At 42.6% G+C, this 26353-nt stretch overlaps 1 protein-coding gene and 1 non-coding gene across 3 annotated transcripts in view; both read right to left on the bottom strand.

Annotated features, from left to right (window-relative positions):
- Positions 1-26353, bottom strand: part of LOC121574097 (E3 ubiquitin-protein ligase RNF43-like) — a 168839-nt gene that overhangs the window by 131618 nt on the left and 10868 nt on the right. The gene's annotated exons all lie outside the window — the stretch shown is intronic.
- On the bottom strand, positions 2069-2144 carry trnac-gca. Its single transcript has one exon. It is a non-coding gene; the product is annotated as a tRNA-Cys (tRNA).

Raw genomic sequence — 26353 nt, 5'->3', positions numbered from 1 at the left:
ATCACTCAGAGAGCACAGCAGGAGAACTGCTTCAGTTTTCAGACCTGGCGGCACCACACAATAAATATGGAAAGGCAAATAAAGCCTTGTTGAAGCAAAGAAAAGAAGAAGGAATGCATCCATTAACCAATTAGCCCTGGTAATGTAGGAAATATGAGGGTGGGCAAACACACACACACACGCAGACAAGCGCACACGCACGCAAACACACATACACACACAGGCCCTTTGATCAAGCAGCAGCTAATAATGAAGAGGGAGTGAGTGAGGGGAGTGGGTGAGGCACATGCAATGGCCAGGTTAGTGCATTTATGTGTGGTAAAGACAGAGAATACGAAGAGGAAAGAGCGAGGTAGTGAGATGAGAGGAAAATAAGCGGTAAGGAGATAACAGAGAGATGGAGAGAGAGGTTCTGCTGTGCTGTTGTGCTTACCATAGTGACTGAGCCAAGCAGAACCAACCCAGCTGTCTTGTCTGTCTGTGGGTTGTTGGAAGGACTCCAGCCTCATAGTACATGGGCCAGAGGGTTACATTTCACACAAGTCTAATGATGATTTTCATTAAGGTCCATGTCTGTGGGTTATATTTTGGTATGATAACCACTTATCGGAGGTAGCATTATATTTTATGACCCCTATGTGGTTAGTTGGGCCAATAGGATTGAGGGTATGAAATGTAATTTAGCATTATCAGGGAACTATCATCTCATACTAAGGCAATTTACATATTATTAACTTCATAACACAACACAAATTAAGGTAGGATTTTTTTTTATTGATAATGACATCTCTATGGGCCCACCTTGGGGTTCAAATGTCATATACAGTATGTATGAATTTTGGGATACATCGAGACAGAATGGGCAGCATTGGGATGCACTCTACACTGTAAAACCATGACACGTTTATAACCTAAATGTCAGTGTTAAAAACTTGACATTAGGCATTTAGAATGCAAGATGAAACATTTTTTTATCTAAACTAATCCAATCTGTAAGGATTTGGATTTATTGCACCCATTACTGAGATATTTGATCCAATTTCAATGGTTTAGGTCTTGATTGGCCTTTACCATAGCAGTCATTCTGAGTGCAGGTTGTGGGTGATAAAATATTCAAATTGTTGGATAGCTTCCCTCTGGGTGGATTCCAATAGAAATTTCTAACCACTTCACAAACCAGTGTATTGTGAGTTGCAGGTCTGATGTGACCCAAGAGCCAGAATTCTCAGACCACAATGTTGAGGATAATTAATCCATAACTAAATGCCTTATGAATTGTATAGTATGTGGTTCTAAAGGGTTTACTTTTAATTGAAACACATTCACTTAGGCAGTCACTTGGTGAAAGCTTCAGGAATATAAATTATTGAATGCAACAACCATGTCTCTCTGTCACTAACAAACACAGTCATGGGTGGGTCTCTCACATTCACTCGAAAGGCATGCTGGGAAATATGCAAATATGGCCTTACAACCTACAGTGTTAAAACGACACCCCCAGTGTATAGTGTTTAAACATAAACCCACCTTCTGTGAATAAATGTGTTTAAAAAGTGTTTCAGTGAAAAAACATACAAGTGTTTAGTTATGTGTTCAGATCCTAAACACTTGGTTTTACAGTGTATCTATCACATGGTACTATAGATGATAACTACACCAAATTTCACACAGAACAAGGAAACCCATTAGGAAATAGTTTTTTTTGCTATATAGAGTCATCATAGATTTTGTCTATAATCAGTTCCAGCAGCCTATTTTCAAGATGGCCACCATTAATTTAAATGGGGAGGAATTGCATTGGTTTTGCATAGCTGAATAAATAAATGCGGCTAAAACATATGGATTTCACGTGATCATTTGTGAAGTGAATGTGATAACATGTGAAAGCAACGTGTGACACGATGAAACTGTGATTATTATTTTTTGCACGTGATTATTTTTTTGCACGTGATTATTTTTTTTGCACGTGATTTTTTTGTGTGTACATTTTAGTAATTTAGCAGATGCTCTTATACAGAGCGACTTACAGTAGTGAGTGCATCCATTTTACAGTTTTTCTTCTCCGTACTGGTCCCCCGTGGGAATTGAACCCACAACCCATGCTTTGCAAGCACCGTGCTCTACCAACTGAGCCACACGGGACCAAATCAAACCACATTTTATTTGTGATGTACTGGGCCGTACGCACTACCCTCTGTAGCGCCTTGCGGTCGGATGCCAAGTAGTTGCCGTACCAAGCGGTGATGCAGCCAGTCAAGATGCTCTCAATGGTGCAGCTATAGAACTTTTTGAGGATCTTTACAGCCTGCTGAGGAGGATGAGGCAGTGTCATGCCTTCTTCACAACTGTGTTGGTGTGTGTGGACCACGATAATTCCTTAGTGATGTGGACACTGAGGAACTTGAAGCTCTGGACCCGCTCCACTACAACCCCGTCGATGTGACACGTGAAATAAATGTGACAACATGGGGATGCAACATTTCAACATGTGATACCATGAAACTACACCTGTGACAACATTTGAACGTTTTTCACATGTAAACCTGCAAATTAGATTTTCACGTGTTTGTTTTCATATGTGAACTTGCAATTCCACATGTGAATGTAACATTTTCACATGAAAGTTTTTCACGTGAAACTGCAAATGTATTATTCTCCTCAAATTTGAAAATGTGGTGTTAACATGTGAACTCTAAATGTAATGCATGTGAGCATATGGTTTCATGGTTTGACCTCACATATCTCTCTTTCGTTTTCACATGTGAACATTTCAGCTCAACATGTGAAAACAGCCGTTTTCCATGTGAAAACACGATTTCTAATTTCACATGTTTTTTTGTAAGTGAAGTAATGAAATGGTATGGGGGTTTTAAGGTTTGAAGCCCAAAGTGTAGGAATACAGGTGAAATCAGTCATTGACACAGACATGGTGGTGTAGCAGGAAGATCGGAATGCTGTGAACCAAGAGGTTGTGAGTTCAAATCCCAGGTGCGGACATGTTGAATAATAATATATATATATATAAACATACATAATTGTGTGTCAAATATGTAAGTTGAAAACACTGTGACTATTTCATGATATTCCAGGGAAATCCAAACAAATAATTTTTCCTTGCACCGCATCACCTGTGAAATCTCACGCGAAAATGTTAATCCAGATGTGAAAGGTTATGTGATCACGTGAAAATCCACACGTGAAACTTCATGTGAAATATCATCACACTGTGAAGTGTTCCAAAACCACATGGTTTCACATGTTATATGCGCAAGATGTGGAATCATGTGATTTTCATGTGATCATGTGATTTTCCACGTCATATCATGTGGTTTTTCTGTAAGGGTAATGGCTTAAAATGTGTGTTACAATGAGGACAACACAAAATGATGGCCTAAATATGTCAGTTATATGTTATAAGTATTACCAGAATAGTGGAAAGAATATGCCAGAAAAGCTGTCCAAATTGCTGAGTTTTGTATTGGTTTTAAATATATTACATTAAAACACTTAGAAAATGTTTTAGAAGCCTTCACTGATGTCTATTGATTCAAATGATATGCAATATGATTCTATAAATTGTATTAACATCTAGAAATGTGATGTGAAACCTGCCCCTTCATTGCACCCTATATGAAATCCCATTGGAATGCATTCCGTCCAGCAAAGTGGTAGAGAAACCCATTTTTCACAAAATGCCTTCATAATAAAGCTAGGAAAAGGCTAAACAATTATGTTTAGCTATTGCCGATTTAACCATAGGGTACACATTTTCCAATATGGCAGTCAACAGGCTCCATTGGTTTAATTTGGATTGGTCTGACATTGTCACAATTCTTTCAATAATAGGTGGAATATGCCTAGGATAATTTTTAAAAAAATGATTATAGTTATGCAGATAACACAACCAATTTAGCCAAGTTTACAAATATATCCTCTGTAAAATATTAGCAAAAGTATTGCCAAACACACTATTCATATAACTTATTTTGGCCTGCGCTGTGCCCCCCACAGAACTAGGCCACGCAGCTCCCAGCTAAAACATGAACATGCTGATTGTTGCGTTCCGCAAGGACCTCTCTCCATTGGACTATCAGTGGTAGTGCTGTGCAGGTCGGTCCGCTTTGATGATGGCCCGCCATCCGATGCGTGTGTTTAACAGTTTTGGGTTGCAGCCAAAGTACACAGCAGCCTTTCGTAATAGTTAACAGAGTGGGCAAACAGTGGAAGGAAGGCAGCGGCGTGGAGAGGAGAGGAGGTAGGTCAAGGAACTGCATTACACACAGCCTCTCTCTGTCTCTCTCTCTCTCTCGCTCTCTAGTTTGGATGTAGAGAACTACTTTTTCAAAGTAACTTTAGTTAAGTAAACTATGTTTTTCTAAAAGGTAGCTTTAGTGTACTTTTAACTTCTTCCAGTGTAAAGTAATTGGTAGCTTGGTAATAACTGGGTACTGGGACTATAAACTGTCTCAGTCTCACACCATCATACCACAGCACAGCACCATGTCCTCACCAAAGGGCTGCCACAAGAACACTGTCTGTTTGAGCATCTAATAAATGGTTCATGGCCCCATATCTTGAATCTCAAAAATGACCTGTCACAGTGTGTTTTTATCATGGGGGACCGTAGCCTTGTCATCTTTAAAAGTGGCCATTTTGTGGATTTTGGGATAGGAAGGCATTATCAGGACAGACACAGAGGATGTGTTCCAAATGGCACCGTGTTCCCTATGGGTCCTGGCCAAAAGTAGTGCACTATAAAGGGAATAGGGTACCATCTGGGACACGGACAGAGTGAAGTAGGAGAAGTATGAAAACCGCTGAGACTACCATTACCCATCCATTACAGATGACTTGAGTGCCAAACCTGGCTGTGAATACATTGATGTGTCGAAACATTAAATCCTCTTTGGGAAGGGAGCACACATTCCTATCATGTCCGAACACACGTGTGACTGTGAATGAGCGAATTCAACGCTAATTGAGCCCATGTATTAATGCAGACGTTTTTATCTCAATATCAAATCCTTTCTGGGTAACAATTAAGTACCTTACTGTGATTGTTTTGAATTGAAATGGTCAAAAAGAAACAAAAATAGCTTCTTAGCAAAGAGCCATTTCTCAAGCAAGAATTTTGCTCGGACTGTCTGGGAGGTTTGGAACTCTTTCTTATTGGTAAATTAGTTGAAATTTCAGGCGGTCTTTTACACTAAAAGGGCATTATCATTTTCACAGTATTACTTCAACCTCATAAATGTGAAAATAGATATAAAATACAGAAAAATCACGTTTTTGACTGCACTGGGCCTTTAAGCATTCATCAGGCCATCTCAATCACCACATACTATGATCATGTTCATCATCATCACCTACATCTTCTAATACACACACAGGCTGCATCTGAAATGGCCCCCTTATAGTGCACTACTTTTGACCAGAGCCCACAGGGACTAGTGCACTATATAGGCTATAGGGTGCCATTTGTATTACAAAACCACTACAGCTGGAGGACAGAAAAACAACGCTGTAAAAGCCTGGATGGAAATGATCAACTGAATGCTGTGCTGACTAGTACAGAGTAAAATGGCATTACTAAATACTTGAGACGAACGAGAGCTTATCTGGGACTGGGGTGATCAATTCTCCGTGCTGCTTGACCATGTAATGTCTAATTTCAGCATGGAACATCAACGATACAGCTTAAAACGTTGCTTTAACCACCAAAGACAAGAGGCATCTTCTCAGTTCATTATTTAGGCTACGACAAGGAGAAGTGTCTTTCCACAGCAACACACACAGACTATCAAATCATTTAGACCAGTGGTTCCCAAGCTGTGGGGCGAGATGGGTAATGCATCATCAGTTCCTCTTGTCATGTTAGTCATTGCAGACCTTAGAGAGCTGTTTATAACTTGTCAGAAATGTCCAGATCAACTAGCCCATGTCAGCTAACGTTTTTTTAGCTAGGTTTGTTAGTCCATAGATTTTGTTGTAATGTTTCAGTCACTTAAATGTCACATGAATACACATTAGACATGGCAAAATGTATTGATATGCAGAAAATAAGCTTTAAACCTGCAAAATGTTCTCTCCACCAACAAGTTTGTGTCATGAACAGTGCTTGTGCCCATAGAGATAGACGTGACGCGCCTACGCCGGATGTTCCCCAACGCTGGAAGGGGGGCCTGAGTGAAAAAGTTTGGAAACCCCTGATTTAGACTATGGTCTAAATTAACATTGCTGGCATTGCTGTGGGAGTAATGGTGTGTGTGTGTGTGTGACTTTATAAGGTCTATATTAACATCAACTGCCATTACAGTGGGCGTAGCGGTGTGTGTGTGTGTGTGGGTTGCCTGGTGGTGTTGGTGCCGGGTTGTTAAAGTGGCACCGCATGCTGCCACCACCACTGTCGCCTGCCCCAGACAGACCAAGGACTGTTATTAGCCCAAACTAAGCCAGACAACCTGGGACTCTAATCTTGGAGCAGGCAGACCAAACACACTACTAGGACAAACAGCCTAGTTAGCCTTGACAACTGAGCTACGTCTAAAGTATTTCTATCCCCTACATAGTGGACATAGAGGCTACTGCACATAGCACCCTATTCCCTACATAATGCACTAGTTTTGTCCAAAAGTAATGCACTATATATGAAATACAGTGTTTCCCATATATGCATGTCATAGGGCCCTATAAAAATCTGTTTTATTTTTCGCCTGATTCCGTTTAGTTTTTCCAAAATTCACTTTTCTCAGTTTTGTTTTTCCAGGTTTCATTCTTTCAGGTTTTCACTCTCAAAATCACACTTTTTAATAGAAAAACAACAAAATTGGATCTTCTAAGTCCATAACAATGCTTAAACCACACCAGGAGACCACTTTTGAGCTCTGGGAAAGATATAAGAAATGTTGAAATTTGGGTGTAGGCTACTTGGTAGTTAACATTTTTGAAGCTTCACAAACACAACACACATACAAGGGCATTCCTGTGCCATTTCAGAAAGTTGCAGAAAAGAATATGAATCACTGATGCATTTTATTCATGGCATGATTCACTTAGGCAAATTAATGCATTTTCTATTAAGTTCAATACATTTAGTTGATTTCCTACTAAGTTCAATAAATGTTTTAATATTGTTGAATTCCATTTTAATGTCTGGACTCTGTGATTCCATACACGTTTTCCGCAACGCAGATTTTATAGGGCCCTGATTTAGCAGTGGTGCAAAAATGTAATAAATGATAATGTACAGTCGTGGTCAAAAGACACAAGTATTGGTCTTCACAAAGTTCGCTGCTTCAGTGTTATGAGATATATTTGTCAGATGTATAATTACAAGCATTCCATAAGTGTAAAAGGCTTTTATTGACAATTACATTAAGTTTATGCAAAGAGTCAATATTTGCAGTGTTGACCCTTCTTTTTCAAGGCCTCTGCAATCCGCCCTGGCATGCTGTCAATTAACTTCTGGGCCACATCCTGACTGATGGCAGCCCATTCTTGCATAATCAATGCTTGGAGTTTGTCAGAATTTGTGGGTTTTTGTTTGTCCACCCGCCTCTTGAGGATTGACCACAAGTTCTCAATGGGATTAAGGTCTGGGGAGTTTCCTGGCCATGGACCCAAAATGTCGATGTTTTGTTACCCGAGCCACTTAGTTATCACTTTTGCCTTATGGCAAGGTGCTCCATCATGCTGGAAAAGGCATTGTTTGTCACCAAACTGTTCTTGGATGGTTGGGAGAAGTTGCTCTCGGAGGATGTGTTGGTACCATTCTTTATTCATGGCTGTGTTCTTAGGCAAAATTGTGAGTGAGCCCACTCCCTTGGCTGAGAAGCTACCACACACATGAATTGGTCTCAGGATGCTTAACTGTTGGCATGACACAGGACTGATGGTAGCGCTCACCTTGTCTTCTCCGGACAAGCTTTTTTCCGGATGCCCCAAACAATCGGAAAGGAGATTCATCAGATAAAATGACTTTAACCCAGTCCTCAGCAGTCCAATCCCTGTACCTTTTGCAGAATATCAGTCTGTCCCTAATGTTTTTGCTGGAGAGAAGTGGCTTCTTTGCTGCCCTTCTTGACACCAGGCAATCCTCCAAAAGTCTTCGCCTCACTGTGCGTGCAGATGCACTCACACCTGCCTGCTTCCATTCCTGAGCAAGCTCTGCACTGGTGGTGCCCCGATCCCGCAGCTGAATCAACTTTAGGAGACGGTCCTGGCGCTTGCTGGATTTCTTGGGCACCCCGACGTCTTCTTCACAACAATTGAACCTCTCTCCTTGAAGTTCTTGATGATCCGATAAATGGTTGATTTAGGTGCAATCTTACTAGCAGCAATATCCTTGCCTGTGAAGCCCTTTTTGTGCAAAGCAATGATGACGGCACGTGTTTCCTTGCAGGTAACCATGGTTAACAGAGGAAGAACAATGATTTCAAGCACCACCCTCCTTTTAAAGCTTCCAGTCTGTTATTCTAACTCAATCAGCATGACAGAGTGATCTCCAGCCTTGTCCTCGTCAACATTCTCACCTGTGTTAACGAGAGAATCACTGACATGATGACAGCTGGTCCTTTTGTGGCAGGGCTGAAATGCAGTGGAAATGTTTTTTGTCCCTCTTTGCCATTTTCATGGCATTTGCAATTAATTGCAATTAATCTGATCACTCTTCATGACATTCTGGAGTGTATGCAAATTGCCATCATCAAAACTGAGGCAGCAGACTTTGTGAAAATTAGTATTTGTGTCATTCTCAAAACCTTTGACCACGACTGTAGATGTATAGATGTATGCCCCAGGAAGAACCCCATCCTATAGCTTGTTCTCCATCTTCTTTTTAAATACTGAGCCAACATGTTTTCAGCACTTTTCTTTCTCAGCACTTACATTTTCTAATTCTCTTTCTTGTCTCTCTGCAGCAGACGTATAGTTAGCGAGCAATATATTTGGAACATCAAATAGCAATACATATAGAATCGTGAGAATCGCAAAACGCACATCGTATCATGGGGTCCCTGGCAATTCCCAGCCCTAGTGCACATCACAGCAGACTGCTCCTATTCACACTCCCAGAACAAAGAGAGAAAGAGAGAGAGAGAAAGAGAGAGATGGAGAAACAGGAGAGCAAGAGAGCGAGAGAGAGAAAGAGAAAGAAAGAGAGGGAAAAGAGAAAGAAGAAAGAGCGAGAGGGAGGGAGCGAGAGAGAGAGACTCATGAAAGAGTGAGAGTATGGTCCCTGGTCTAGAGAGGAGTAGATGAGTCCATGAGGGCCCAGCAGAGAGGAGAGGCTAGAGGGCAGGGACAGCAGGCAGGCAAGGCAGGAAGCCACCCATCAAGCCCTGGCCCTGGGAGGGACATGGAGTGGGAGAAACTGACTGGGCTGGGGCCTCCGGCTGGCCTCCACTAGCCCATGTGACCAGAGGATGCACCATATCACTCAGTTTAACCTCAGTCAGAGCATATCACACACACACACACACACACTCTCTCTCTCAGGTTGTTCCAGTTTCTACAGCAACATGTAACACTCACCGTTCCTCTTGGAGTTCAGACACTTAGCACATGTCCCTCACAGCCTCAGGAAGTCCAGTTAACTGCATAAACCTAAACTTTAGGGCTTAACCGTACGCGCGCCAAATAGCCTACACAGCCAATCGCCAAATAATGCTTTTGGTAACGGTCAGAAAAAGTTAACGTCAATCCACGGAGATAAAAATGATATCGTCAAAGTTTAATTCAATAAGACAAAAGCTGGAAATGGAGAGTTGAAAATAAAGAGAAGGGAGGGCCAGAAAAGTAATGTTTGGGAAAGATTTGGTGAAGTGGTTAAAGAGGATGATAGCAGTGTCTATGTTATGTCTGATGATTGTGAGGCTCTATACAAATTCGACAGTCACAAGACTGGACTTCAAATAGGCCTATGGCACGTCAAGGGAACTGTAGCCTACTGTTTAGATGGGTTAAATGGAAACTGAAATCTGGACATTGACTAACCAGAATAACATACTGTTTCTTGGTAAACTCCAAGGTCCTCTGATAATACTAGTTCCGTGCGAATCGTCATCCCTGTGTTTTGAGAGAAATGTCTGAGTTTGACAGGTGTTGCTCGCGGTTTGAGTAAGAAAACAATAACTGATTTGATCAATTGAATGAAGCGCTGCACATAGCCTGTATATGAAGGGTCTACATGTATCGACTTTCACAGTGAATGTTTTGTTTATACGTTAGGTGCGAATTAATTGAACATCGCCAAATGCATCATTAACAAATATTGCGCCTATTTAATGCAACCCTTGCTGTTAATAGATCGCAAAGCAGTATACAACTGAGTTAAACGTTTGAACAAGTTCACTTTCTCATCCATAGCCTAAAAACGCATATCAAGTGCAAGTTAGCTGTTTAGCTCACATCTGAAGGCTGGAGGGCATTTAGGACACATTCTGCAGTGGATCGCTAAAATATCTGAATGATTATGATCACAATTCCTCAATTCAAGTACGGTATTATGGCGACACTATACCAAAGATGGTTTGGTATGATTTGGTAACCAAGCTCGAGTTATCAGTGTAGCCTGTTATCGCCTCTAGGCTTCCGACATTGTTAAACAAAGAATTAAAGGGGGCAGTTTGGAAAAAAATTATTCAGTCCGAATCGTCCTCTGGAATAACGGACATTCTGAGGTAATAAATAGAGTGCATTCAGAAAGTATTCAGAGCCCTTGACTTTTTCCACATTTTGTTACGTTACAGCCTTATTCTAAAATTGATTAAATAAATAAAAAATCCTCATCAATCTACACACAATGCCCCATAATGACAAAGCGAAAACAGGTTTTTTGATTTTTTTGCAAATTCATAAAAAATAAACGTATTTACATAAGTATTCAAACCCTTTGCTATGAGACTTGAAATTGAGCTCAGGTGCATCCTGTTTCCATTGATCATCCATGAGATGTTTCTACAACTTGATTGGAGTCCACCTGTGGTAAATTAAATTGATTGGACATCATTTGGAAAGGCACACACCTGTCTATACAAGGTCCCACAGTTGACAGTGCATGTCAGAGCAAAAACCAAGCCATGAAGTAGAAGGAATTGTCTGTAGAGCTCCGAGAAAGGATTGTGTCGAGGCACAGATCTGGGGAAGGGTACCAAAACATTTCTGCAGCATTGAAGGTCCCCAAGAAAACAGTGAACTCTATCATTCTTAAATGGAAGAAGTTTGGAACCACCAAGACTCTTCCTAGAGCTGGCCGCCCGGCCAAACTGAGCAATCTGGGGAGAAGGGCCTTGGTCAGGGAGGTGACCAAGAACCCGATGGTCACTCTGACAGAGCTCCAGAGTTCCTCTGTGGAGATGGGAGAACCTTCCAGAAGGACAACCATCTCTACAGCACTCCACCAATCAGGCCTTTATGGTAGAGTGGCCAGACGGAAGCCACTCCTCAGTAAAAGGCACATGACAGTCCGCTTGGAGTTTGCCAAAAGGAACCTAAAGGACTCCCAGACCATGAGAAAGAAGATTCTCTGGTCTGATGAAACCAAGATTAAACTCTTTGGCCTGAATACCAAGCATCACGTCTGGAGGAAACCTGGCACCATCCCTACAGTGAAGCATGGTGGTGGCAGCATCATGCTGTCGGGATGTTTTCAGCGGCAGGTACTGGGAGACTAGTCAGTATCGAGGGAAAGATGAACGGAGCAAAGTACAGAGAGATCCTTGATGAAAACCTGCACCAGAGCGCTCAGGACCTCAGACTGGGGCGAAGGTTCACCTTCCAACAGGACAACGACCCTAAGCACACAGCCAAGACAACGCAGGAGTGGCTTCGGGACAAGTCTCTGAATGTCCTTGAGTGGCCCAGCCAGAGCCCGGACTTGAACCCGATCAAACATCTCTGGAGAGACCTGAAAATAGCTGTGCAGCGACGCTCCCCAACCAACCTGACAGAGCTTGAGAGGATCTGCAGAGAAGAATGGGAGAAACTCCCCAAATACAGGTATGCCAAGTTTGTAGCGTCATACCCAAGAAGACACTGCCAAAGGTGCTTCAACAAAGTACTGAGTAAAGGGTCTGAATACATATGTAAATGTGATATTTCCGGCCTTTAAAAAAAATAAATGTTTTACAATTTCTAAAAACCTGTTTTGCTTTGTCATTAAGGGGTATTGTGTGTAGACTGATGAGGGAAATAAACAATTTAATCAATTTAAGAATAAGGCTGTAATGTAACAAAATGTGGAAAAAGTCAAGGGGTCTGAATACTTTCCGAATGCACAAATAGCCTACCAAAAATGCCGGATATTATAAGCAGAAACATATCTATATCAGGCAACAACAACAACAAATATCTGCACCCCCTGTCAAAAAATCGTTCTGCAGTCTGACTGTGTAGCCTATAGCGCATTTCCTATTTTTGCGGGTTAGGTTTGGGTGCGGGCCTCAAATTTTCACTTTATCAAATATAGTCGGGCGGATGCGGGTGGGTTATTAGCAATTGCGGGCGGGTGCGGGTGAACAAACAGCTGACCCGCGCACCACTAGTCTGTGCCCAGTGGGTATTTTCCTTTGGAGTTTGAATGAGAGACCATTTCTGCCCTGGCCGAAACCAGACAGCATCTCTCACCAGAAACATTCACAGCTCCTTCAGATGATGACACTGCAAATTAAACGCTTCTCGCTCCATGTTGCAACTTGCAACTGTCTTATCCTTGGAAGCGGCAGGCCGTAAGTGTTATTTTTTTCCTCCAAATTAAACGGCATTTGTTTAAGTGTAAGCAGAGAAACTGTCATGGTAACTAATCTTCACAGGGGAATAATGTTTTGACGAACCAACGGCACCTTTTCAGGGGCTACTAGTAAACGGGCAGCTGTTGGGGCTGTGTGTGTGCGCGTGTGTGTCTCGAAGACTTTGATTTGTTAAGCAGTGCAGGAAATCTGAGCAGGGCAGGCCTAGGGTAATCTGAGCACAATCATAGAGCCAGAGATACACTAAAGGCTGACTGAGAAAAAGGCAACAAAAAGGTCAGAAACAGGACATGCTATTTCTGCTGGATGTTTGGAGGAGGTGACCATGTGACTGTGGAAACATAAAGCATTTTCTGTCAGCTTTGGTATTTGCCTGGATCTGGGGTTACAATATGGTTTTTGTTGCCATGGCCGCTCGCTCCCAGATCTAAGTCACTTTGATCCTGCGGTTAATAGAGTTTGGTAAACGATCACAGCGTGCAGGGGCCAAGGCTAGTCTCCTTCATAGTTCATACACAACCTCTCACATAGACAGACACGCACAAACAGATGGGAGCAGTTTTTAATTCTACTGACCCAGACATGGGGTTTAGACTGTAAATTGAGTTAGTCTGATTCCAATTTGAATGTGTGACTTATCTAGCTCTCTCATTGAGAGTCAGAGATTGAGATGGATTTTTATTCAAAAGCCACTTACACTGAGAGAGACAGAAAGTGTGAGAGTGACTGAATGAGAGACACGGAGAGAGAGAGAGAGACGGAATGAAAGCGAGAGACAGAGGAAGACAAGAGGGAGTGTGTTTGTCAGAGAGCATTATGTGCGGTATGGTAATGACTCTTTTCCTCCGCTCTCTTAGCAAACCAAGTACTTCCTGCTAGGGATGTGACAAATGGAAACATTTTCTTAACGTTGAATGAGCAATTTCTTTATCAATTTTCTGTTCAAAATGCAAGAAAAAAATCATACAATTCCACGTGAATTCACAATGCAGATTATCTACATAGCGCTTCCAGCGGAAAGAGAAAATGTTATCATTTATGCTGCTGCTCTTGCTTTTCACGGGAGTGGTGCGTGTAGCTCGTTGTCGTCCAATCACAAGTCATCAAACCGGCACTAGGCTACAGTCAGAGCTAGAGCCTCCGTGTGGCTATTAGGAGATATCTACGCTAATCAATGAAAGATGGAATTAAAATGACACAACTAAAAGTGTAATGAGAAGGACAGGCTACATACGACACCAAGAGCCAACTGGTAGGCTGCTACTTTATAATCTGAATGGAGTTGTTATTTAATGTAGGATTCAGAAGGGGAGAAAGCACACAGTTCAAGATATCCCGTCTAGCTCAGTTGGTAGAGCATGGCGCTTGCAACGCCAGGGTTGTGGGTTCGATTCCCACGGGGGACCAGTACGAAAAGAAAAAAATGTATGCACTCACTAACTGTAAGCCGCTCTGGATAAGAGTGTCTGCTAAAATGACTAAAATGTAAAAAGATATGTAGTCTCAATTAGCTTAGCTAACTAGCTTATCTCAGTCTGATGCAGTCAAGACAGATACTATTTGGTTTAGATAGCTACTTGTGACTGTATATAATTTAAAATGTACCCTATTCATTTATGGCAGGGTTCCCCAACTGGGGGCCCGCCAGACAAATTTGGCCCGTGGGTGGTTTTATTTGGCCCCCCAAGCTTTCTGTAAAAACACCAGGAAATCAGTTCCAAGTGATTTAAGTTGCTGGGTAGCTAGGTCTTCAGCCAGCATGGAACAAAATGGAGGGTCATTCAAAACTCCGACACAGTTGTCAAGTCAACACATTCGTCAGTACTTCTGTGAACCATATCACCAGAGACATGCCAAATGGGAAATGTAGAAACAATTATTCTAGCATTGCGCGTGTACCTAAAGGAGCGAAGCTAGGTCGAAAATATACAGGTTAAGACAACGTCGTCACAAATCTGGGACCAGCGCCGTTGCTAACTACCAGCACCGTTGCTAACTAGCGTAGCTGGTCCCATTGTTGCAAAGAGTTATGGGATATTAGAATCCTGTTGTCTTAACCTGTATTTCTTCAACCTAGGAGCAAAACAGGAAGTAAAAGCAGGAAGTGTACCCATCAATATGTGCTGTGATTTGTTGATTAAACTCAACTGACATTATAAAAAATACATTCCATTGCATGAGCCACATCAGTTAACATCATTTGAATGAACAGTCTACATTACCATAGAAATGATTGAATCCCAATACCAGGCAGCCATTGCGAGTGTGCCCATGGGTTAGAGGTAGTGTTGCACAGTATATCGAAACTTCTGTATTTTTTCGATACTAGAACATGAAAAAACAGTTCGGTACTAGATTTGTCAAATGTGTCTCACGGATCAACTCTGTCTATCAGCGCAGCTGATGTGCCCCATATAGCGTGAAAGCACCGCGCCTGCTCCACTTAGCCTGCACTGGGAGTCTGGGCTGCACCCACTTATGCTGCACAAAATTAACACACTTGAATAATGTGACACGGCATGTAGTAATGTTGAAACTGTTAATTATTGTTCACAAAACAATCTCCATACAGGCTAGAAGAGTAGCTTCCAGCTTTGTAGGCAAACTTTTCTTGCTAGCTTACAGCTGAAGCTATCATCAATTCACTACCCTGGTACTTTGTTTGTGATAATGTGCAAACCATAACGCAAAATATGCAGATTTCAAAGCGGATTGCCACCAAACCTTTATTAATTCACTTAATCATTCCCTCTCTCACTTCTCTCCCAAAGATTATCTATTGTCTCAGCGAACTGACACTGGGCCACCCCCCTCTTGCTTTGGGATTGACGTCATTGCTGGTTAAAGAGACAGCGCGCACTTTCAAAAAATAAGCTACTTCTATGCAAATGCTGTTGATCAGTACAATAAAATAAGTCCCAAATGGAAGGGAAACAGATTGTTTGTCATCTATAGAGCCATTAAATCAGCCAAAACAAGATCAATAACTCAATGCATGCACACCCTCCTATTGAATATGTATTCACCTGTATTGTGGATAGGCCTAGACTACATTTTGATTTACCCAGTTTATCAATAGAGATTTACCAAACAAATAAATGATTACCGTTATGTTGTTTTGTAGTTAGATTGGTAAAAACAAAGTCAAATTGATTGTATGATTGTATAATTGATTCATTAATGCATAAGCCTACATGGCTGCCACTGAAAATTTTTGACATATAACATATCAAGCTATTGTAATGATATTGAACTCAAAAGATGCCCAACGATTGAACAGAACAGTAGCTGAGATGATCTGTCTGGATCAAGTGCCATTCTGTGACTTTGGTTAATATTTTGTTTTACAGTGGTATCATTTTGGTATCGTTTTGGTATTGAGTATTGTGATGGTATCGAGAATCGTGACACTAAACCTGGTATCGAAGTAAAAATTCTGGTACCGTGACAACACTAGTTAGAGATTCCAAGCCCATTCTATTCGTCGTTTGCTACAACACCTTGCTTGTTTCAGCAAGGGGCACCTACCCAACATTGACATCTGTTACGAATACCTCCTTTGAAATTAAAATACCCATAATCCACCACGGTCTGTCTGTCTGACTCTGACCAACAATTTGACCCCGTGACCTTAGGATAATTGAATTCCACTGACCCGACTCCACCCTGACCTGCTTCTCAACGTCAGGTAACAGCTTTCCCTCCATGGAGTGTGTGTGTGTGAGTGTGTTCAGTAGTACTCAGGCAGTGAGGTGAGTGACTCACACCTCTTCAGTGCATTCACGTGTGCCTCAAAATTAAATGGTTAACTGTTACTGAGGTTTATATATAGTAAAAAGACAAGGGGAATTTGTTCATTTGAATTTAATGCTTGTTTTATTATTTAAATGTTAAACATTCCTTGCATCATTCAAGTCACGAGGGTGACCCGACGTTGATGGGTTTATTGATGCCTTCGCCACTCTCTGGAAGTCACCCTCGGATTTCGTCAGCGACACGTGACAACGGAGGGCCCTCCATGCGAGTTGGTAGGGGCGATGGGCTGATTTGGGCTGAGTGTGAGTGTGATTGCCCAGTGCAACAGATGGTCTGTTTCCCAGTCTGTCTACACACACAGACTCCAGGTGAGGATCATTCAGGAACCGCCCCCTCTCTCGCTCTGCATTGCAACAACACAGTGAGAGGAGAGAGGGAGGGAGGGAGGGAGGGAGGGAGGGGGCCCCAGTTCAAAACAGGTTACAAGCTAGCTAGCCAACCCTCCAAAACTAACTTGGCACGTAGACTGTTTGTGGAGATAAACTAGCGGATGATAAGGGTGCGGGAACGCAGGTCGCCCTTTAATCTGAGTGGGTTGATTTGGTAAGGCTGTGTGTGTTTCAGCGTGTGTGTGTGTGCGTCTCCCACTTCCTCCCTCCCTCTCTCGCTCTCCCTCCAGCTCACCCCATCCATGGCCGGTTCAAGGATAAGGCCAATAGTAATGCCTTTAACATATTGAGTGCTGTGTAGTAGTAGTAGTAGTAGTAGTAGTAGTAATGCCTTTAACATATTGAGTGCTGTGTAGTAGTAGTAGTAGTAGTAGTAGTAGTAGTAGTAGTAGTAGTAGTAGTAGTAGTAATAGTAGTAGTACACTGAATGGACACTCATAGTAGGTGAGTGTGTGTGAGTGTGTGTAAATAAATGTAACGAAGAGAGTACTTTTGTAAGAGACAGTGTGTGTATGAGCAGTGTGTGTGTGTGTGTGTGTGTGTGTGTGTGTACAGGACAGTCAGGGAGAGTGATGGAAGCCTTCAGTGTTTGTTTTGCGTGGAGAGAGATATGAAAAGGGGGAAAGAATGTGTTGTATAACATGGGCCTGACAGACGCAAACACACTGAGGAATTCTAGGCTGGGTGGGGGGCTGGGGGTTTATTTTAGATACTCTTTGAAGAGTTAGGGTTTCAGAAATTTTGGGAAGATGGGCAGGGACTCTGCTGTCCTAGCTTCAGGGGTAAGTTAGTTCCACCATTGGGGTGCCAGGACAGAGAAGAGCTTGGACTGGGCTGAGAGGGAGCTCTTGCTTGAGAAATTGCTCATTGTTAAGAAGCTATTTTTGTTAATTTCTTACCATTTTAATTGAAAACAATCACAGTAAGTTACTTAATTGTTACCCAGAAAACATTTGATAGAGATAAAAACGGCTGCATTGGACCTTTAAGAGATTTGCCATGTTTCCCCCCCCTGTCTGTCTGTCCCTTTTCCCAGTGCCCTGAGAAACATCTCAACATCACAGCCAGCCCCAGTGGAATGGGAGGGAATGCAGAGCCGGGGCAGACAGGACGAGACAGGACTCACTATCCCCTTTTTTCCTGTCTATGCTGCTAACTTGCAATCCGTATATTTTGTCAGATCCATTTCGGGATAACCCATTAAGGGAAGGGTGAGGGTCAGAGAGCCTGTCTGTCTATCTGTTTGTCTGAAATGATTGTCTGATAATGTTGAGACCATGACTGAGCAAGGCATCTGTTAGAGACATGAGAAAGGGAGATAGGGTGAGATTAGATAAACAGCAACCTGAAGCCACTGCATGAGTGAGACTAGTCAGAGAGAGAGAGAGAGTGAGACTAGTCAGAGAGAGAGAGAGAGAGTGAGACTAGTCAGAGAGAGAGAGAGAGAGAGAGAGAGAGAGAGAGAGAGAGAGAGAGAGAGAGAGAGAGAGAGAGAGAGAGAGAGAGAGAGAGAGAGAGAGAGAGAGAGAGAGAGAGAGAAGGAGAAGGACTGTCAGGAGTAGAGGGAGAAGGACTGTCAGGAGTAGAGGGAGAAGGAGATAAGAGTCCTGGGAGTTTATGAGTATCTTAAAACAGGTGTGATGAGTGCAGATGCACTAAGACAAGAGGATGTATCAATGACGCCAACAACGTCACGTCAGACAGACAGACAGGATAGAGGAGCAGGGTCATCGTCTTGTTATCAGACTGCAGCAAAGGGCGGGACACAGTCCGACTCAGTCTGTTCTTCACTACACAAATCAGCTACTTTGACCACTTTCCCTACAAGTTAGAGGGTATGACATCTTCGCCTACTTCTCTGCTATTCAAATATGAACAAAAATATATGTTACCAATCTAACGATACAGCTGTTTTAGTAAGCACATTTACCCCAAACAACTGACATTTTGCAGATAAAAATTTAGAGGAGTGGTCACCAACCGGTCGATCAAGGCACTCCTAGTCGATCACCAAACATTTCTGTAGAAAAGCCAACGATTAAGGCTTGTGCTCCCTTTTCATTTTATTTGTTGCGCTGTTGTCAGTAGGTGCACTTGATTCAGAAGCCCTGCGCACCGGGTAGTCAAAGTGTTCCCATTTTGAACCATTTCATTTGTCTGAAAAGACAAACTCCGCCTACCCGGCGACCCTGGAGATCTGTTGCCAAATCGAGTGCACCTACTGCGCTGGCCAATCTGATAGCTCATATCACCGTGCCTACAAGTTTGATACTAGCCTACGTGAGATTTCATAACTTTTCAGTTCAAGTTGAATGTTTTATTCAGCACTGTCAACACTGTTTTTATTCAACACTATTCTATTACATAGAACACCTTCTCTCTACTCCCACTCGCGCTGCACCTGCAATGAATGAGTAGCCAAGTGTATCGATAGCCCTGCGTTTTTATTATTATTAGCAGCTTGTCACGTCTATTTTAATATCGAGGAATATTTCACTTTCTCTGGTCATAGGAACAACATGAATTTGTGCTTGAGGCATATGCTGATGCGGTGCGACTCGAGTTTCACCATCAGTCTCAGTCTGGTCATTCTCACCGGAGGAAAGGAAAGAGAGTGCAGGGACAGCGAGAGGCTGACCCTCTGCTGCTCTCTCCCTCCCTCCGCTGAGACTAATGCCGTGTTCAAGACAACTGGGAACTGGGAAATCTCAGACTTCAGTGTGTTCAAGACAACTGGGAACTCTGAAAAAAAGAGACCGGACTGTGAAAAATCGTTTTGACGGGTGACCTTTCCTCCTCATCCAACTCGGAACTCTTTCTAGAGCCCCGACTTTCCAACCTGAACGTCACAGATTAAAACTTGTTTTAAATAGGCTATGTCACACTTACAGGCCCCATCATTTCTCCCTGTGGGCATATAATATTAAAACAACACAGACTATGGAGGGTTTTATGCACATCCAAACTTTTCACAGTAGCTGGACAAAGATCCAATATAAAGAGAAAGGGAAAATGTCCACTCACCGTTATACTGCTCCCAAATAGGCCTAATGTTTTATTAACATAATCGGAACCATCTTACAGATCAGATCGCATTCACATATCTCCAGAAGTTGTATTGGCAAGCGTGCCACAGACGTTGCCACCATTTCTGTATCCAGCCTTCATTATAGTAGGCCTAAGGGAAGACTTGGGTTTTCAACATATAAAAAAGGAAAACAAGCTATTTTTTACAGGTTACAGATAACTTCTAAATACTAGGTTCACCGGTATTCACCGAGTTACTCATCTCTCGTTTCATGATGGGCATGGACACATAGCCTACATCATGGAGTGGGTTTTTACGCACACCCAAAATGGGACTAAAATAATGTGGGCCTGCCTACAATGCATAAATAAAAAGGAAACGTCAGCTCATGGTTTTACTCCTTTCAAACTTAAGCTTTGGTGATTAAGATTTATTTCCAAGCGGTCTCAGGAGCCAAACCCTTTATCGACAACCTTGACTACTTTGCGATTACATTGGCAGACAAAAAAAAGCCTTTATTGAGAGGAGGGGAGGCTATGCTTGGTTTTTATCAAATAAAACAAAAATGGGAAAAACATTTGTTTTTTTATGTTTCTAAATATGAAGTATACAGGCACCAAAAGCACATGGGGCTACTCTTGTTCCATGCACATATGGGCAGTGTGCATCACGGCTGGATAGGCTGCGTTTCCGCTGTCAAAATTCATGCCATAACCAACGCCGTTACCGCTATAACCAGCTTTTGGTTGGTCTTAAATATCCTCATCAGTGCTGCCTGAAATTAGCACTTTGGATCATGTTTTTAAGGACACACCTCAAATATCAGTGAGGCGGTGGGTCTAAAGCCAGAGAAAATCAGCCAGCCCACCAGGGCAGCATAGTGAGGAGCTCTGTTATCACATCCAGAGGGAAAGGAGAGGGAGGAAATACAGACAGGAAATCCAGGAGGCGGGGAAAGGAGGGGAGCTGGGTGTGTATCGGAAGTGCAGAGTAAACAGACTCCTTTTTTAATCATCCCAGCTCATGTTTTTTTTTTACTGAACACACACTTTGATCTTCTCCCTCAGCTCCCCCCTTCTCCTCTCATCCCCAGGCCTACTAACTATCAACCTGACAGGCCAAGTCTCTCTCTCTCTCTCTGGGCTGGGTGAGCCTGCCTGCATCCTGGCCACAGAGAGAGATAGTGGTCTACACTGGGTCTTCTGGTCTGAGGGGAGATGTGGAGGCTGAGTAACAGGGCCTCCCCAGGGGTCGTCAGGCCAGGCCAGGCACGAAGGGAAGAAAAGCCTGCTTGCCATGCAGTGGTGCAGAGTTAACAAGTATGCACTGTCTAGTGCCCTGCCTGCCTCAATTACACCTGATGTTTTTGTGGGCCCTCACAAAGGTCATTCTGACCTTTCACTGGGACAAAGCCCTCGACAGACAGAGGAGAGAGTAAAGAAGAATTCTAAAGGGACTTAGCGGGAAAAAAAATTGCCCTTTTAAAACCGTTTAGCTTATTTTAATTGGGCAGAAAGCCCATCAGAGGATTATGGTGCGGCAGGCGTAACCTCCTACTCTTCCTCCTAGCCACTGGGCCCAGAGGACAGCTGGCTTTCCCTTCAAGTTCAAAGTTATCCCAGAAGCCTTTTCACTTCTACTTCTTCTCCTCCTCCACTGGCTGGCCCTCCCTGGCCACTCGACTGGCGTTGTAGCGGGAAAGGCGGAGAGTCAAAATTCCTGACCACTCAGAATCGTCCAAACATCCAGTACAGGCCTGAGCCAATGTAGGCTATGTGTGCGTTCTGAGGTCATGGACATCCTACCAGAGAGTTTAGACTGTTGGATATTAGTTCTCAGGGGGGAATGTAGCAACTGTCCCCTGACCTGAATAAACGGAGTGATCTAAAAGAGATAAGAATAGCAAGCATCATGTTAGAGAGTCCTTTATGTGGCTGTGTTTGTTTCGCTGCTATTTATTACCAACAAGTGTTGGCTTGGCACATTCTATTTCAGCTGAGTGTACAAAACATTAGGAACATCTTCCTAATATTGAGTTGCACCCCCTTTCGCCCTCAGTACAGCCTCAATTCGTCGCATGGACTCTACAAGATGTTGAAAGCGTTCCACAGGGATGCTGGCCCATGCTGACTCCAATTCTTCCCACAGTTGTGTCAAGTTGGCTGGATGTCCTTTGGGTGGTGGACCATTCTTGATACACACAGGAAACTGTTGAGCGTGGAAAACCCAGCTGCGTTGCAGTTCTTGACACACTCAAACCGGTGCGCCTGGCACCTACTACCATACCCCGTTCAAAGGCACTTAAATATTTTGTCTTGCCTATTCACCCTCTGAATGCCACAAATACACAATCCATGTCTCAATTGTCTGAAGGCTGAAAAATCCTTCTTTAACCTGTCTCCTCCCCTTCATTTACACTGATTGAAGTGTATTTAACAGGTGTCATCAATAAGGGATCATCGCTTTCACCTGGATTCACCTGGTCAGTCTGTCATGGAAAAAGCAGGTGTTCCTAATTTTCTGTCCACTCAGTGTATATCAGGGAAGATAAAAGCAGCCACATCCCCCCACTGCTCACATTGATCAAATATTATATATGACAGGCATTTAATAACAACAATGATTTCTCTGTATTGTCGAACAGTAAATCATAACATTCTAAACACTGTATTCTATATAATGACAAAGAACGGAAAATTAAAACGCAAAAAATTAAAACTCAATATCCGTGGGAAAAAACCCAAAGGCTGTAGTGCTTGGTAATTCATCAAATAAAACTTTTTCCTCATGCCAGATCTTGTTTTTCTTCTGTGATCAAATAGACAGCGAGAGCGCGAGCGAGAGAGAGAAAGAACCTGTGGCTCAGAGAAACAACATGCTTAAGAAGATCAAACGTGGCCAGAGAGGTGTAATTACTGTGGGTTATGAAAACTGGCTGTCATGCTCCACCACGGTTGAGAGAGTCAAATTCAGAGTAGCCTGAGGATCTACGAGTCAGACACGCCTGAGTGATGACAAAAAGGGGAAGGATAGAGAGAAATATCTATCTAGTGCTGCTGGATACTGGACGGGTGAGTTTGGTTAAAGCTAAGACTGCGTTTCTCTCTTAGAAGACTGCTGTTGCACTCTACTCAGCCCTGAAGTACTTCAACGTAAACAGAAACACCTTTGATAAAACCAGTTATATGTGGAGCCTATTCATTGACTCCAATCCATTTAATGGTATTATAATCCATATCTCTATAGGTAGTGTCTTTAGCAGTCTAAGACAAAACAAATCCACACGTCACAAACTTTGTGGAATCTGGAATGTGTTGGCGTTACGTGAAAAAAAGAAAAAGGGACAGACACAACCTCCTCCTTTCTAAACTCCATTCACCCCCCCCATCTCCTCTTTCCCTGGAAGGAAGACCAGAACATAAAGCAGTGAACATAAAGCAGCGCTCAGAGGCAATAGAGGCCTGTTTGAACAGGTCTACTACTCTGCACTGCAACAAAGACACATCATCGCACAGGGTGAGGCTGAAATGGAATCCTATTCTCTACATGGTCAAAAGATGTGCACCAAATAGGGAATAAGGTGTCATTTCATACTAAGGCTGGGAATTGCCAGGGACCTCACAATACGATATTATCACAATACTTAGGTGCCGATACGATATGTATTGCGATTCGATACTGTGATTTTATTGTGAATCGAAGGTTCCAAACATATTGCTCACCATATGTCTGCTGCAGAGGGATAAGAGAGAGCCATGAGAAAATGAGTTTATCAGTCAAGGACATAAAAGTGCAGAAAACTAATTGGCACTCTATTTAAAAAACTAAGTTTTGGTGCAGGTACAGCAAACTAGCAAAACGATACGATATATCGTCAAAAATAATATCGCAATATGTAAGTGTATACATTTTCCCGCCATAATCATTATGTACGCAGCAAGCCAGTCTCACAGCACAACAACGTCTCTGTGCAGTCAGTGTGGGTAAAGCCTAAGAAGCTAAGCCTGACTCAACTGTAACTCAAAGAGCTTAAAGAGGACCACAATGATGTGAATTAAAAGTGAATAGGTGTAATTTCAATAACACGTCATAAGCCTAGGCCTAGACTAGAGTAGGCTACATCATTTGGCTGCAGCAAAGCAGGCCGAACTTCATCCTCACCATCCTAGGCTACAACCAGAAGGGGAAAACAAACTCTGTTGCGTTTAGTGATGGGGATCAAATCGATACAGTACAGTATCGCAATATTATTTTTGATGATTCTATGACTAAGTATCGATTCTCAAATGTTTTTTTATTAAAACGTTTTTGCTAGGTAGTTAAAGGGGAAGTTCACCCATTTTCAAGTGGCCTTATTTTCACTAGGCTTGGGCGGTATCCATATTGTCATATCTTCATACCGACCTTGTGCCATACCGGGACATTCGGTAATACCGGCACTGAACACAAGGGGTGCGGTATTCAAACCCCACTGATACTCTGTAATCCAAAGGTTAGCAATGCTAACAAGTACATTAAATCCCATAGAGAATGCTAACTAAATGCTAACTATACAAGTAACTCAAAAATGCTACAAACAAATATTATCCAGCAAGGCTCTTGATCCAGGAGGGGATTCTCAGCTGTTACCAAGCGAATGCTTGATTTTGGAAGAAGCTAACCACTTAGCTAGATAGCTAACTAGCTACTAAATTAGCAAACAAAATGCACAACTGCAGAGCATTTAGCACATTTTAGACAGTTAACTTAATAGTTATAAGATATCTAGCTGCCAAACATTTAGTTGTGAATTCCATACTGTAACTAGATCACCTGGCGCATGCTGCACAACAGTGAGTTACTCACAAGGCTCCGGACTCTCGTCGTTGTGTGCTTGTAAACAAACACCACTTGACATGTGACTGGGGACTACGGGGAGCTTCAAAATAATGTGACAGGTGAAATGAAGAATGCAATGTTCTTTATCTCCTAATGTATTGCGCAAGTTGACTGCAGGTATTTACTTAAAATATTAAAAAACTTCCAAGAAATAGTTTCAACGGTATTGACGGTATTGAAAAACCATCCCGTGGCTTTTTTATCCAAATACCCTGGAATACAGTATATATGGTATACCGCCCAAGCCTAATTTTCACTCTTTCTGTGCTTGCAGTTGATCCCCCAAACTTTTTTTTATTTTGTTTCGTTACAGAGAAAATTGGTTATCATATAATGCAATATGCTAATATGTCTAAAGTATATTAGAAACTCTAAAACACTCCACTCCAACTCATATTACATCAGAATCCCATTCTGAATGACGTCTCTGCACTACATTTAAAAATGTTCCACTGTGCCATAAATCCATGTTTGAATGATACTGTTTACAACAACCACAACAAAAAAAGATTTTATGGGTCAGTGGAATTGTTTTAATAACATGTAGTGCAGCAGAGACATCATTCAGAATGTGATTCTGATGTCATATGAGTTGGTTTCGAGTGTTTCTGAGCATTTTCTAACATGCTTTAGACCAGTGGAGAACCGTGAGGGCCTTCTACGCCTTCTATTTCAATTTTTCAATAATTATTATTATTTTCAATGACATTCTGATGTAATCTCTTCAGTTTGTTTTGGAAAGGAAAGGGTTAACACTGAAGAGAAAAAAAAAGATCAAATTAGGATTTTCTTTGGTGGTCTCTGTGGAGATAAATCTAGCTAGCTAAGTCAGCTATTGGCTAGGTCCTCAGAAGGAGAAGGCATCTACCATGATGCAATCTCTATTGGACTCCACACTGCCCTTACCCACCTGGACAAGAGGAACACGTACGTGAGAATGCTATTCATTGACTACAGCTCACCATTCAACACCAGTGCCCTCAAAGCTCATCACTAAGCTAAGGACCCTGGGACTAAACACCTCCCTCTGCAACTGGATCCTGGACTTCCTGACGGGCCGCCCCCAGGTGGTAAAGGTAGGTAACAACACATGTGCCACGCTGATCCTCAACATGGGGGCCCCTCAGGGGTGCGTGCTCAGTCCCCTCCTGTACTCCCTGTTCAACCATGACTGCATGGCCAGGCACGACTCCAATACCATCATTAAGTTTGCCAACGACACAACAGTGGTAGGCCTGATCACCGAAAACGATGAAACAGCCTATAGGGAGGAGGTCAGAGACCTGGCCGTGTGGTGCCAGGATAACAACCTCTCCCTCAACGTGACCAAGACAAAGGAGATGATTGTGGACTACAGGAACAAAAAAGAGGACTGAGCACACCCCATTCTCATCGATGGGGCTGTAGTGGAACAGGTTGAGAGCTTCAAGTTCCTTGGTGTCCACATCACCAACAAACTGTCATGGTCCAAACACACCAAGACAGTCGTGAAGAGG

Source organism: Coregonus clupeaformis, chromosome 9 (assembly GCF_020615455.1).
Source record: "Coregonus clupeaformis isolate EN_2021a chromosome 9, ASM2061545v1, whole genome shotgun sequence".
Lineage (NCBI taxonomy): Eukaryota > Metazoa > Chordata > Actinopteri > Salmoniformes > Salmonidae > Coregonus > Coregonus clupeaformis.
The sequence above is the reverse complement of the archived record's forward strand: the minus strand, read 5'-3'. Positions and strand labels throughout refer to the sequence as shown.